General features: G+C 37.8%; 3 long non-coding RNA genes across 3 annotated transcripts; 1 reads left to right on the top strand and 2 right to left on the bottom strand.

Moving 5' to 3' along the window:
* Window positions 1–1387: 1387 nt before the first annotated feature.
* Window positions 1388–4220, top strand: LOC149097775 (uncharacterized). The gene is made up of 2 exons (XR_016204370.1): window positions 1388–1751; window positions 3554–4220. It is a non-coding gene; the product is annotated as an uncharacterized LOC149097775 (long non-coding RNA).
* Window positions 4221–8087: 3867 nt separating this feature from the next.
* On the bottom strand, window positions 8088–9062 carry LOC149097774 (uncharacterized). Its single transcript, XR_016204040.1, has 2 exons — window positions 8857–9062; window positions 8088–8525 (listed from the first exon to the last, which is right to left on the bottom strand). It is a non-coding gene; the product is annotated as an uncharacterized LOC149097774 (long non-coding RNA).
* A 3095-nt stretch (window positions 9063–12157) lies between these two features.
* Window positions 12158–15217, bottom strand: LOC149097773 (uncharacterized). The gene is made up of 2 exons (XR_016204301.1): window positions 14974–15217; window positions 12158–12506 (listed from the first exon to the last, which is right to left on the bottom strand). It is a non-coding gene; the product is annotated as an uncharacterized LOC149097773 (long non-coding RNA).
* Window positions 15218–15486: the final 269 nt, after the last annotated feature.

Raw genomic sequence — 15486 nt, 5'->3', positions numbered from 1 at the left:
TTTTATAGCGAACCTTAAAAAACTCATCTGTCATTAAAAATAATTTTGAGTTTCGTCTAATTGCTTTGTGAATCACAAAAGCTACCCCAACCTTGCTAAAAAATTAATGAGAGTATTTAAGTAATTCTGTAAATAGAATCATTTGAATTTACAGATCGGAACAAAGCTTGTGTAACGGTATTTATTTATTAATGTGCTTGGAAAGCTCTCGCTCTCTAATGAATGCTTAACAAGTGATATTTTCTTTTGTCTCGGCGATCATTATTCTCTGAATACTTAAGTAATTTATTTCCTCCGTTTTTTAAGTAATTAATTTCCTCCGTCGCAAAATTCCCCTTTGACCAGCCCACATAACAGAAAACCAAAGGTGTTTTTCTTTTTCTTTTTCTTTTTTACAAGCCGAAAAGGAAATCCTTTACACAAAAATGAATCAATTACGCGAGTCAATTAAAGGCCATACGAGTCACTACATAATAATACTTACAAGGACTTCGAGACTGTATTTTATTGCTACGCAATAAACTTATGAAAGCAACTATTATCAAAATGTCGTAATCTAACTAGCTGAAAAAAGCAATTTTAAAGAACTGCATCGTATTTCGAAAGAATTGTTTAAGGCTGGATTTAACTGAAAATAGCCTGTGGGGTCCGTGGAAATCTTTAAACGCTGTGTATATACAGTGGCTATCTGCGTTCTGGGTAATATTTTTCTGTGCATGCATTAGACTATAGATCAACGTATGAACTAGTGCTCGACATTCATTTCCAGCGCAATGGAACTGTTTAAAATCGCATTCTTAATAACGAGGGTTGTTTTCAGGCTGTATCTAAACTTCAGTGATAATAAGCTAAAAAGCATTTATATTTTACAGTTTGGTGTCAAACTTAGAATGCGGCTCTTTAAACTAAGCCGAATTCGAATCACGCTCATGATGATGTCAAATGCGCGGAAAACTAACTAGACTCAAATTTGATTAGGGTGTAAAATGGCTTCTTCACATACCTTTGATTTAAACATTATGCTCTGTTGTAAATACCATCTTCACACCACATTTGCATCGCTTTCAAAACGGTGGGAAAAACGCGAATTAATATTGAGCTTTATTCATTAGTGTGGGTTTGTCAAGAACCAGTTAGATCTGAGAATATCACATTTGTATTTCTCCATTGAGGAGATTGTTTCAACGAAAATGGGTTGTCAACCTTATAAATAGTGCTGTGATAAAAGATTTATTATTTACCAGTAAAGATGTTTCTTTATTTACTAAAAACACACTGCTGCTAAAAATATGACTGTGAAGTCTATTCCTGTGTACCTCAAGGCTAATATACCCAAGGTACATGATTACTCCAGCCCTATCTTGTTTTTTGATCTCCAATAGCAATTTTCTATTCAGAGGGTTATGTATGGACCGGGAATTGACACTGATAATATATATTTATCTCGCGCACTTAATCGTATGTTCAATCAGATTCATTACGATGTACATGTGTTACCACCTACATGTAGCAAGTTCGAGAAGACTTGGAAAGGTGTTAATCACCTAGGACCGTGTCGTCCAGATATCTTAAAAGCATGGTAAGTCTCGCCGTTTTTCTTTACAATCCTTGGACAGGGCCTTCGAGAACACAAGATGAAAGCTCTCTTCCCTTTCGTTTTTGTAGCGACGCTGCTCTACGTTCTGGTTAATGTCAGCGAAACGGAAGGACAGCTTTCGTTTAACACAAAACTTGGACGCTCTTTCTACAATGTAAGTACAGGAGAATAGATTAATTAAATTAGAAAAATTGAACTGTAAGTTATTCATGTTTAGAGGGACTTAGACATACTAGGTTTGAGAAAGCAAGAAAGTATTTTAAAAAACATCACGACACAGTATTGCTCAAAGCCTTTCATTTAAACTATTATATACGATAGTCCCATCCGTGGAGAGGTTCCTGGAACGAACATTTGCCCCAAGAGCAGTTTCGTACAATTCATCAGTTTCAATCGAATGGTCATCATTAGGTTTTCGCACAAAACCTTTAAATTAGTCGAAATTGTGTTGTACACATACTTAGTAAACAGTACGACATGAAAGTACATTACACCTCGCACGATCGACCGTCATTACACTAAAATGTATGAACAACAGTAATCAGACGGTACTGCTCAATGGGTTCATTTGGGTAGGCAGTTATTAAGGGGTTTTTTCCGGAGGGAGAACTCCCACATGAAAAGATCGGGGTTGCTGGTCGTCTCGCTTATAGGGATATAAATCAAGGACTCTGTTCTCGCCAAGGGTGTTCATGACGAAACGCCATTATTTTTAGCTGTCAAAGTATCTTTTAGGGTGCACTCGAAGAATTAGTAATAATAAAAACAAAACGCTCTTATTTCCATTTTTAGGCTCAGTTTTCACCGGTCTCTCGACGTCGGTCTACTAGGCCGAGCACTTTTCCCAAACAGCGCCTGGTAATCGAGCCTATGCTGTTTAAGTGCTATCTTTTGGGGCTCAAATAAAGCTCAACCTACACCCAGGTTGTTCTCCTTTAGAGGCTTAGTTTCAATTTTCCGAGGGGCATCCCTGACCTTTTCACATGGGAGCCCCCCGGTATTTTTTCTTTAATTTTTTTTTTTTTTTAATAAACCATGTCATGAAAATAAACAAACTGTTGGGCGTGAAAGAACTGTCCAATAGCATTCAGGAGTACTGTCACACATACGGTTCCGTTCTTTTTTATATGACAAACTAACAACTGGAACCATGAGCTGCAAGAAACACCTCATAAAAAACTGCTTGCTCAGTAGCTTTCATTTGACTGGTTACGTACTAGGATCTACGTTCACGGCTTAAAAGTTAGGTCTATCTTGCACAGCACAATAAATAGTACCATACGGAAATGGCTTCGTTGCAAACTGATAACAATGGTTACACATGCATATGCATATATATGAGGGTTCCATCCACAAACTTAAAAGTTATAACAACCTTAATTATACAGTATTGTAAAGAGTACCACATCAAAGTACTGCTTGGTAGTTTCCATTTAAGAGGGTTTCATCTACGAATTAAAAAGTTGAAACAACCATGTACGGCAAAATTAATAGTACCACGTGAACGTGCTGCTCTATAGCTTCCATTTGAATGGCCACACACTAGGGTTTCATCCACGGACTTAAAAGTTAAAACAACGTTGTACAGCAAAATAGACAGTACCACGTGAACGTGCTGCTCTATAGCTTCCATTTGAATGGCCACACACTAGGGTTTCATCCACGGACTTAAAGTTAAAACAACGTTGTACAGCAAAATAGACAGTACCACGTGAAAGCATTACTCAATAGCTTCAATTTCAGCGGTCGCATACTAGGGTTTCATTCCCTGACGTAAAAGGTAAACTCACCTTGAACAGCATTTGAATGGTCTCACATTAGGTTCGCGTCCACAGACTTAAAAGTTAGAACCATCTTGTAAGGGGTAACACAGAACCAACATGAATGTATACCAAGAGAATATGAGTAATTCATTAGGTTTCTTGAATATCTTGTGTGGGAATTCTTGTTTTTTAGAGATACGCAAGAAAAATGATCACAAATGGATATCCGTGGATGAGGCTTCCAAGCGCTGACATGACAGAACAAGAACAAGTTGAGAGAACTCCAGGGATACCAAGAAGAAAGAGGCCTGCCAGAAAACTTCAACAACCTTGGCAATAAAAATGGATGTCGGAACTTTGACATTTAACAACCAAAAACTTGTAACTGTATCTTAAACAGCGAACTAAAGGGAACGGCATAGTATATAATACCATCAATTTATCATTTTACTTTTGTTAGATTTACGTACTCGTATTTTACTTGTCCCTCGGTCGCGGGTAATGACTAGAATTTTAGAATGCTTTGTCGTTATAAAAAGAACTTTCTTGTGGCACAAGTGTTGGGGCTAAAAACGAAATTATTTTTATTGTTATCTTTTTTTATTTTAAGTGCAGCTTCCAAAACGATATTGTTTGGTTTAGTACAACCCAATAACGCACCCTTGATCATCCCAATAAATCAGTATATTTATTCCCAATGTCTGTATGATTCTGTCAGTAGAATGTTGCATGTAACGGGTGCGGAAGTTAAGGTTACAAAATTGCATAATTTACTACTAACTGAGTTCGAAGTCCGTAATGAAAATCAGGGATCGAGTTTTTAACATCTTAAAAGGGTAAAAATCTGATTTAAAAAGAAATTATTCCAGACGTATATTGGTCACTCGTGAATCTTGTTTAGACGAAGTTGCAATACCAGGCCCAACAGCGTACTTTGCGCGCGTCTGGCTGAATTTTCGACGTGTGTATTAGTAACGGAAAACCGTCTTAAGACGGAAAACTTGTCTGCCGAGCTCGGGGGGAGGGGAGTGACCCCCATACAAAAAGAACGGGGGTGCTCATCGAAAATTTTGAAAAGAATCCTTAACGGGTACCAAGATCTTGATTTGTTGGGGGTGGCTTTAAAACGTTTTTCACCTGAAAGAGGTACCAATTATAAAACAAAACATTATCTCCTGTCATATTTTTTTCGGTTGAATACCCTATCAGGTCCCGTAAAAGCTCCCGCTGTGGACATTATGAGGCTGAACGCACTAGGAGACACCAAAACCCCTTTTTTAACCCTCGTCTCAAATTTTCCGTCTACTTTTCCGTCCAAATTGACGGAAAAATAGGACGGAAAACCCGTGTTAGACTGAAAACTCTGTTAAATTCGTACGAGACGCGAAGATCACGGCAAGTTTCAGTCGCGCTTTTAAGGTTTACCGTCCTCAAATTCATCTGAAACGGAATTCAGTCAAATGGAGTTCCGTCTGTGACTGGTTTTCACTGAGTCTTTTATGACATGAATTTGGCTATTCATAGGCTGTAATGAAAAGATGAACACAATTCCACGAGCACTTCATGGTCGTTCAAGATATGATTTAACCAGATTTTGAACCTCGACTGTCCGGCATTGTCATTTTGGCGAACACAACGAAGCGCTGGTGTTATTGGCTAATGAGCAAGCCGCTTTTCTCTCTAATCAGCAATTCCGAAAGTTGACACCAAAAATAACCTTAACCTGCAGCCTAACTCATATTTTAGGTAATTTTTATTTTTGAAAATATCGCGGGAACGCGGCCACAATAAATTATAGTGAAATTTAAAAACGTTGTCTGGCCAAAAAGAGGGGTATATATGTCATGCGATGTATAACTTGGGCTACTTTATAATAAATTAGCGTGCAAACAGGCTCCCGGTTGGGTTCAGTGCGAGCTAGCCGATTATGGTCTAGGGCTAGCGGGGCCTGGCCGAGAACGGTCCTGGTGATGAGGGGGAGCGCATACACTCGCTTCGCTCGCGGATTCTGCCACTCGCTTTGCTCGCGGATTTCTTTATTTCGCGCGAAACGGCTCACTTCGTTCACCGGATTTTTTTCCGCCCTCGCTGGGAGCTTGTTTCCAGGCTAACAATAAATAGTTTGTAAGAAATGAATTAATACATATATAGGTTTTATCGCATTCGTTCATACTTGTACAGTGAATCGTCATACGTATTTAAAGCAGAATGGCAGCTATACCGGTGCATTGTAAATGGCTTTGCTGACTGAAAAATGTTAAAAAACGCTCTGACCCCAATGTTTTTTTCCTTTGATTAATTTCGTCATTGAAGTACGAACGTTTCAGTCATCGATAAAAGTAACTATATCGTATTAGAAAGCTCTTGAAACCTTGGCACACCATGACAAACCCCCAGTGCTAAAAATATCAAAAAATTATTCAATTTATGTCTATAATTTATTTAAATTATATTGTATTCTTTCTATCACACTGTTTTTTTTTAGAATTTTTAGCGTCTCTTTCATCCTGTCACCCGTTGAAGACTACAGTTTAGGCAGTCGAAAGCTTGGGTTTTGTCATATTTTTAGCCAGAGAACGTTTTCAAATGTTACGACAATTTTAATTTTGTTGTGAACACTTAACGTGCTAAGCACGTATAAATTCCCCACCTTCCTGTAATTCAGTTTTGTATTAGTTCCGGCTAATGAACCTAAAAAAACCAGAAACGTTCTGTCCGTGAACTACTTACACGTAAGTGCTTTTAGAAAACCACTTTCACAATGGATTTTAAGCGTTTCTGTAGGTTTCCTCGCCGGCAAAACGTATATAGGCTAAATTTAGTGCCAGTGCTACAACAACTTGTGAGTTTTAATCTCAACCATGACATTTTCACCATGAGTGCAAGGCCAAGTTGAAAAACCAACAAGACATAATTTATGGGTGTTTCATATCAGAAGTCTTACAACGGCTTTTGCGTGGAACGTTGGAAGGTACTAGGGTGATAAAAGAGAATTCTAAATCACGTTTCACCACATCCCAATTCACGATTATTTAGCAGATCACGTTTTTTTTTATGAAGACAAAACAGTCAGTTCCTACCCACCAACCTCCTCGACCGCCCCCGCCAACACCAAAAGAAAACAGTCAGGAATTTGCTGCCTAGGGCAATAAACCGACCAAAAAACAAAGCAGTACAAAACGGAGGAAAAGTCGCGTAAAAATTAACAACAAAAATCTCTGTTGTTCCCCAGTATGTGCAATTAGCCGCCACGTGCGTTTTTAACACAGACGACGTCGGGTGTGCTGCATTTGAACTGAACAGAAAACTCTTGTACAGCGACAAGTTAAATCTTTTTTAGAGTTGATTGTTTTGTATGACTAAGGCATGCCAATTTGAATTTAACGGCGCCCGTATAATTTATAAGTTTGAGCGTAAAATAGAAAAAAAAATGGTTTTATGGATGGTTGAAATTAGCTCGGTTGAAAATGTGATATCGCCCCCATGTTGCTGTTGTTTTTTGCTTGTTTTCAGTTTTATTTTATTTTATTTTATTTTATTTTATTTTATTTTATTTTGGGGGGGGGGGAGTGCTGTTGTTGTTGGGCTGGCTTTATACGTTGATTTAATTAAACCAACTGGTTATTACTGGGTTGTAGCTAGTAGCAGGCGAACTGCGACACTTTTCTTGTGCAAAATTGTGAAGTTATGTATTTGCCATGCGTTAAAAAATAAGCCGATGTAAAAGAAATACTTTCTTTTTCTGAATGATTAAGGTAGGAATTTCCGATTGCCTACGACCCTGTACTGATATACTTTTTTAAATTATACTTCACACTGTTAATTATATTTTAATTTTTTACTTATACCGCGAGTTCTTTTAAAATGTGTGAAAAATTAATTGTTGAAAAAGATTTGTGTTCGAGGTCTCCCACACTCTAAGATTTGAGTGGGACCAAATTTGTTAGTTTAGAATTTCGACAGAAAATGAGTTCACCGTTCCATACTGATACATACATCACCGAATTTTAAGATTGCGCAACCGTGACCTGCATATTAAATATAAATTACCTTTTGGAGGTTTAATCAATGCGTTTAAATTATAAATAAAGCTGCGGACATGATGTCGTCCTACTCTGGCTAAAAACTCTAGTTAAGTTCTTCCATTTATTAAGATTTAACGACTTTCTCTGACAGCAAACAAGGGTTATCCGTTCGCAGAAATAAAATTAAATATCATCTCAGTGAAAAGGTGTATACATGCGAGCTTAAACTCACTCATCTCAGTGAATATAGTGATTGATGCTTCTTTATCGAGTGGGTTAATCAAAGATAATTGTGGAAACCAAACGTATTTCATTAAAACTTGGTTATCTACAGTAAAACTGTAATTTTAGCTAAGCGCTAACCAGAAAAACCCGGTGGGGAAAAATAGAAACATTAACTCAGTAGCAGATAATGGCAAGATTACGTCAGTTTACTGTTTTTATCAAAGTTCCAAAACCACTGATCAACAAATGATGAAAGAAAAAAGTTAAAATCAAGGCCGGCGAAGTGTTAAAAAGTAAGCAGTGAAGTAAAATTTCACGCCTGCATGTTTCCTGTCGCAAAGACACCTTGAACACCTTCATATCCTGATAACATTATCAAGAGCCATCTGTGAGCCACTAAAACTTAATTATTGGCTGGCAAATACGGGATAAAATCTTATCTTTAGTTGATCTCTCTCATGAACGAAACACGTCCACTTGCAAATTAAGAACTTTATTTTACGTTTTATTATCAACTTTTCTTTACTTTTCTGTCATTTTCTCATTGCACTGTAAGTTCTCGCATTTCTTGACACTTCTTAAACCTCGTAATTACACAGCAGCCCGTACAGGCATGCTGACATCGGTTAAGACTTATTTGATTAGTTTCTAAAACGAAATAAATTACAAGCACCTAGTACAAAATCGACATAGGCTATCGGTATTTTTAATTGATTTGTTATTCCCAGTCAGGCTTATGTTAACCGGCAGGTGGACTGCAAAGCTTCCTGAAGCGGGCCAAAGCGTTTATCAGTCCCTTCATCAATTGATTTCCTTCCATTGGAACTCCCCTTGTTCGTTATTCCTCGTGATTTCGCGTTGATGCTCTGATTCCACCTTGGGATCATGACTTAAAATCTCGTTCCTTGGATGCCCCTGAAAAACATTAAGTCCCTGTTAAAGTTTAAATTTCATTATGGATTAAACATCAAGTTAAATAAAAATAATGCAACAATGCTAGCAGTCAAACACTTCGATCTTTTTCCGGCGATCGATTTTTTTTCTTTTTCTTTTTAATAGCATAAAATTTCTCTGGAACTAACTGCAAGAACGATTGCCATTTTACAGCTTAACAGAGCTGGTACATCTTCTCTGAGAGATTTCCTCCTTTCACTGAAAACAATATTTCCAAATTCCTGGAGGATATATTTCATCAAGCTCTGGAATTTAACGGCTGTATAGATATCATGATCTGTGGGTTACTTACGATCTTAAAAGAACGGCCTGTCCTTCGAAATCTTCCAAATCGACAACACAGTTGTCCTTCTGTGTCATGCATGGCTAACAAGATGAAAACGAGCAATACTAGAACGATAAACCAAGCAAAACGTTTCATGTTGTGCACTTGTCTTCGATGACTGTACCAGAGATGTATACAAAGGAGTCTGCCAGGCCCAAGACTGATTTAAAACTGAATATCTTGAGATGAAGAAAGATTCCTTTTAACACATAACGCCTCTAATGTAGGGCAGCCCACACTCTGACGTAAACATGACGTACAAGCAATCAGCAGACCAAGTTTAGGAAGCCGTTAAGTCAACATTTCCTTCGGGGAATTGAGTTTTATTTAGCAACGTGTGTGGTGATCGAGAAACAAAGTAGATTGATATACCTTCCTTCATGATACTCCGTGCTCGAAAGCATGCCAAACTCTTTCTTGTAGACATTTAAGAGCTTATGACTAAGAGACGCTGTTAAAGAGATGTTATTCAGTTAAATGAGTGAATTCCGTCGAAAAACAGAACCGTGTTTGAAGATGTAATACTCAGATTTACTACTTCAATATTAGTTTCGTAGTAATTGAGAAGTGGTGAAAATTGCTGTTTATGGTTAATTTCAGGTGTTGTTCGCCCGTTCCGCAATAAATAAACTATATATAAAGATGTCATATTCAACTCCCCAACTTCTCAACTGAAAGTCTCATAAATATCCCTGATTAGTTCGTCAAATGAACCAGTTCCTTCCTATATTATGGGTACATGTAAAACTCGAGTTTCATATGATTAGCTAGACATCGTGTGTTTGTGTTTATTTGAGGACTTCTTCAATATTTAGGAAAGCTACATTACGTGTACTGAAAAATTCAAAGCTGATTATAAAACACCTATATAAATCTTGCCGTTGAATGCGATTCGTTTTAACATTAACTAGTAGCTAGAAGGTGTTAGAACAAGTGCGAAACCGCTTCCCAGAGCAACAATGAAAATTGTGAGTAAAAATACAGCTGTAACCAGGATAAGACATATTAAAGTGAAAAAACCTTCTCTGGTTAAAAAAGATTAAAAACATAAGCTTTCGGCTATCAGTCTATAACCTTCGTTAAAGGCTATAGACTGATAGCCGAAAGCTTATGTTCTTAATCTTTTTTAACCAGAGAACGTTTTTTCACTTTAATTGTAAATTATATTAAAACGGAATCTCTTGGTCGACGTTTTTCAACACGTACAGCACCTGAAAACGCTTATTAACTGTGTTCATAAAAGCATTGTGTGGCACAGCTTTTGTATCAGTTCTGACCTTCGATAATTCAAAACAAGGTAGGCTAGTAGAGCATCCTGTTTCAATGAACCACTTCTTCCAGAAACAGTTTCAGCAATTAAATTTCCTTTTATGTGACAGCTTTTTACCGCGCTGACAAATGGATTTGCAAAATACAGCCAAAATAGACCGGTCAAAGGCTAAATTACTCACTTTAAATGCTTCCCTGTTTAAAAATAGAGCAGTAGTAGATGACATGAGATCGTCAATGTTGTGCTAACTTTAACAAAAACAAGCCGGAACAGTTGGGAAACATTTGCTAGACTTTTCAGGATAAATTACCTACTCCTCGTGCAATGTATTTGTAAAGAACATTGGCACCTCTGACTTAATAATAATACAATTTTTTTCTACTAATTTCTATCCTTCCTCGTGAAATCACTCACAATAATAATATACATCAGTTGAAAAATATCGACTAAATGCCTATTCGCTTGCTACAAGAAGTTGCGATTTTTTCTTTTCTTCTTTTTTCTTTTCTTTTTTTTTTTTTTTTTTGGCAAACCATAAAAAAACTCGTCAATTTTATTTTTGGGTGGAAGTGATGACTCGACTAAAAAACGTATTAAAACTCACCCATTTCCAGGATGCTGCATGGAAATAAACTAGAACAAGAAAAGTTATTGTTGTTTTTTTTTTGGAAGGAATCTTTCCAACTTCCTGGTGAATGAAACAGCTGTAAACAACCTTTTGGAATGTAACGTCTTTTTGAGTTCGAGCTTTGACCAATTTTTAACTGAAACCGTTAAAGAGACGTCAAAGGTTTATGAAGAACGTTTGAAATGCCAAATCAAACACGCCGAAAATAACTCAGACTTTCAAGTCAATAAGGCCATTTTTCATATTATGTTGACATATCGCACGTTTTAGATGTATTTAATATACTGATGCATCTTCCAAGATAAATCCGTCCATTATACCTAGTATTTCCTTTCCGGTCTTACCCACTCACTACTTTGAAATTAGCCAAAAACTCTTCCATATTTGTTCATTTCTGGTTTGTTTTCGATATTGAACAGTGTTGAAAAGGGCCAAACTGTTTAGAAAAATCACTGTAAGTGCCACTAAAAATAACAACTTACTCTCGCTTTACTGAATAGATCTGTCATTTTGTTTTTGCTTCTTATAATTTATTAGCTAGCTTGTTGTTGGTTGGGAGAACCACTACACCTCCAGTTGTGGTTTTATTAGCATTACGCTCTTCTTTAAGAAGACACATGTTTGTAGACAGAAGTCAGGACCATTGGTAACAGCTAGTATATTAAACATCGAATCGAGGTGGTCGTCACAAATTATGTGTCACACCTTAGCACAAGGGATTCTCGTGCCCAGAGCCTTCCGTTTCTTCTTGCTGACGTGGTCGAAGAGGTCTGGGAACAAGCTCAGTATATGTATATAAGCACCGATAAGAAGGTGAAGACCTGCAGACATTATATTTCTTAGCTATTGTAGTGCTGAATTATATTCAGCCAGGGAACTGGCTATGGTGGGTAAAATTTTGAAATGTCATGTGCTGCCGAACAAGAGAAAGTCAAGGTCCTCACCTTGAACTTCTCTCGGCTGGAACAAAGACTCCTCATGAGCTGGTTGACGTTCGCTAAGTACAGGAGGAGGCAGCGTGGCCGAGAGGTCAGGGCGTCGGGTTCAAGTTCCGCTCTGACCACTAAGCTGGAGTTGTTTCGCGGCAGACTCTAGTTCGACTCCTCGGTCATGCTTGTAAATAACCAACCGGTTGGAATTTTAAGCCTATTATGTTTAGTTGATATATTTGTTTCTTTCCGTTTAAGTGGCATGCCTGTGAACTGGCTAAGTGGCGGTAGCTAAGCCAAGAGATTATCAAGGTAAGTACCTTGATATTTTCTTGGCTAAGCGCATTGACCACTATAAACAACGACATTTGAACATTTGACAGACTCGCGTTGATTCGGTTTATTTATGGTTTGTTTGATTATATGACTGTGACGCAACCCTGCAGTCAAGGGTATTTTATTTTGACATTAATTACACATGTACTATTTTTCTTTAATTAAACGATACTGAAAGACAGCGGTAGAATAAATTTTCTCGGTTTATCAGCCTGCCATATCTTTGACAAGAATATTTTAGAATCATTACCTTAACTAGATATAAGTAGTCGCAGCATCAATTTGCAAATAATTGTATTCGCTATTAATTCAAACGTTTTCAGACACATCCGAAAAACTTCGGTCTACTTCGAGTCACTTCATGTCTTTTTTCCTCCGGCTGCTCTATCACAATGTCAGTTCTCTTCTGCTCTATTGGTGAATCGTCAATTGGAATTGTATTTCTTAAATTTTCCTTAAAAACAAATGAAAAATGGTTAAATTTTGAAAAGGGTCCAAATGAATTACGCTAACTTAAAGTTATTGGTGATAACTAAATATTACCCATTATCTATATTAATTTAATCACAACGGAAAACTTTTAGCAGATACCGTAAAATCCCACGTTTAAGCCCAAACGGTTACAAGGTTCCTCCCCCACCCCCCGGGCTTCGCGGCTTTTGAGCAACATTTTGCCGTTCTACCAACCTCGAGCAAGTTTTGCCTTTCTGAGCAACTTTTGAGCACAATAAAAGTTTAGAGCATATATTAAGCACGAAAAAAATCAACGAATTTTGAAATAGAAAACTTCAATTTGTGGGCTGTTTTTTAATGTTTGTCAACTTTTCGAAACGTAATCTGTCACTTCATTTGACAACGTTCGGCGAGACGTCAAATGATCCATTCCGTAAGACTTAAAGAGTGTCCTTAAATTTCGCTCGTATTTGCGAGCTACTCTTCAAAGCTAGGTTTCAAGCTACAGTATTTTTCTTGACTGTTGTTAGCAATTATTGTGAAGAACGAAAAATAAAGCTTTTAATTACCGTTTATATCAAAATATCTAGAAGTTGAGGTAGCAACTTTTGAAATTTAGGTGGCAACTCTTTGGATTTTTGGCAATTTCTTTGCAAATTTTTGGCCTGATTCCAGTAAGCATTTTTCCAGCATTTTACGAGCACAACCGTGACAGGCCTATCCAAAACCCCTTATGAAGTTATATAAGCCCAGGACTTTAAGGCGGGACCTAAAATTCTGAAAGAAATTCGAAGTTTTGTTTTTCACGGAACTCGAATCTTAAGGTACTGAAGTTTTATTTTGACAAGTACTGTTACTGTAAGTTTAAAGCTCGTTTTCTCAAAACGAGTTATTTTCGCCATCGAGAAAAGATATCTTGGGAAGGATTTACTCAATTGAGCTAAAATTTTCAGGATTTGTTGTTCTTAGTGTCCTGTGGGATAAGCATAGACCTTTTCCATGCAGTGCATTCTGTCGAAGTTATGTATTGAAACGTATGCTAGATTTTCTGTATCAGATTTAACTGGTCATCATTTCATGTGTTTTTAACTTTTCAAAAATCTCTATGCTTATCCCAGCAAGCTATTTGTCTTCTTTTATAAAATGTAAAAATTATTCCTTTTGATCAGTTCTTGTAGGAGTTATCTTTTCTCAAGTAAGCCCTGGAATTCCCCAGCAGGCGGCAGATTTAATCAGCCGGTGTCAGGTTACAATACAGTTATAGAGTACACAGGTATTTTCTCCATAATTTTTTGTCTTTAAGCTTATTAAAAATGTGTACTTTGCATGGTTTGGAGTTATATCTTAGTCGCGAGAAAATGTTTAAAACATGGTGGTAACTGACTGGGCAGGGGCAGACCAAATTTTGAACTCACAAAGGCCCAAATTTTACTGTCTACTGTAACTGTTGAACTAACCACTGAGAAATTTGACAAATGCCCTGATATTTACAGTGCGTTTACTGAAACCGGGTCCACCCAGACAATGATAACCAATCAGATGGCCGAAACGTTTGCTAATTGAAAAATGAAACAAGAGAAATTTCGGTGACATTTGAACGAATATTCAAAAAACAATGATATTGAAATTTATTACTCAGCAAACTGGCCCATGTTAAAGGGATAATTATCATTGATTCCCTGAGCGGGCGATCCGAATTTTGCGATACGGACCCCTAAGTTTCGGTGAATTACGCATGCTATAACAAAATGTTGCACAGAGGAAAACAGTTTGCAGAGTAGAAATCATTTGTACCTCATATATATACATGCACCTTTTCCAAGGATTCTTTGGAGTTCTTTACTCTTCATATCAACACGCCCAAGAAAGTGTGTGTGTATGTGTCTGTGGTGGGGGGGGGGGGGGGGGGGACAGGGGGTGGGAGCCCGGGAAAGTAGGGGGAGGGAGTCAGGGGAGGGAGCTGGAGTTCTAAGAGGGCGGGAATTGGGAGAGAAATGTAAAATGCTAATTTTTGTCATAAAATACTTTCAAAAACAAGACCCAAAATGTTATTTAACTAACATTTAGCTTATTTTGAGACTTCTCGGCTGACGGACAAACGAAAATTCACCCTTGAGCTAATAATAACTGAGGCTTACTTCCAGTAAAATTGGAAACCCTTTTACCTTGGTTACGTAACGAGGAGCAGTGCTGGAAACAAAGGAAACAAAGGGAGAGGAAACGCCTTAAGATTGCGCAGCTAAATGACTAGGATGTGTTTAGAGTTTCCTTATTTACAGGGGACGGGAGCAGGACGGACAAGGGCGGGAGTCGAGAGATAAAAGTACGGGAAGCGGGAGAGCAGGGTACGGGAATCTGGAGGTCCCGACCACCCCCCCCCCCCCCCCTCCCCGCACAAGAAAACTAACAAAGTTACATCTCTCATTCCGAAATTTAACTCCTGCGGACTGGAAAAGTTCAGTACTCACCTGTTCTAAAGAGCGTCCAGGTTTTCCGTTTGGCCAGCCTGGGGTAAATGACAGTTGTCCTTCTGTCTCAAGTGTGCTAAGAAAAAAGCACAGCAACGTGACTAGAATCACACACAATGTAAAACCTTTCATTCTGTGACGTAGCTGCTTTTGCCCAAACTCCGCAGACAAAATCTCGCAAAATAACCAAATTGAAAGTAGCCAGGTTAAACCTACACCGAATGGTTTGACTAAGAGAAAAACACCTTTATATAACGCCCTTGACAAAAGTCCACTCTTTGTTGGGAGTCACGCAAAATTTCCGTGTTTGATAAGAATGCCAGACAAACTAAACCCTTCGGAAGCAATCTCGTCAACTTGATTTAAATTATGAGGCTTTCAGTACGTGGGAGCAGACAAAAATGAATAGATCTCGTATATTTCCTGTTTTCTTACGTTGATGACAAAAACGTTTCTTAACCCTCGCTGAAAAGACCATTTAATGTACTTGTCTTTTATCTACTCTAACTGATA

Source organism: Orbicella faveolata, unplaced genomic scaffold (genome assembly GCF_042242905.1).
Source record: "Orbicella faveolata isolate gen_17 unplaced genomic scaffold, um_ofav_v1 contig_47, whole genome shotgun sequence".
In the NCBI taxonomy this organism is placed as follows: Eukaryota; Metazoa; Cnidaria; class Anthozoa; order Scleractinia; family Merulinidae; genus Orbicella; species Orbicella faveolata.
This window is presented reverse-complemented; position numbering and strand designations above follow the sequence as displayed.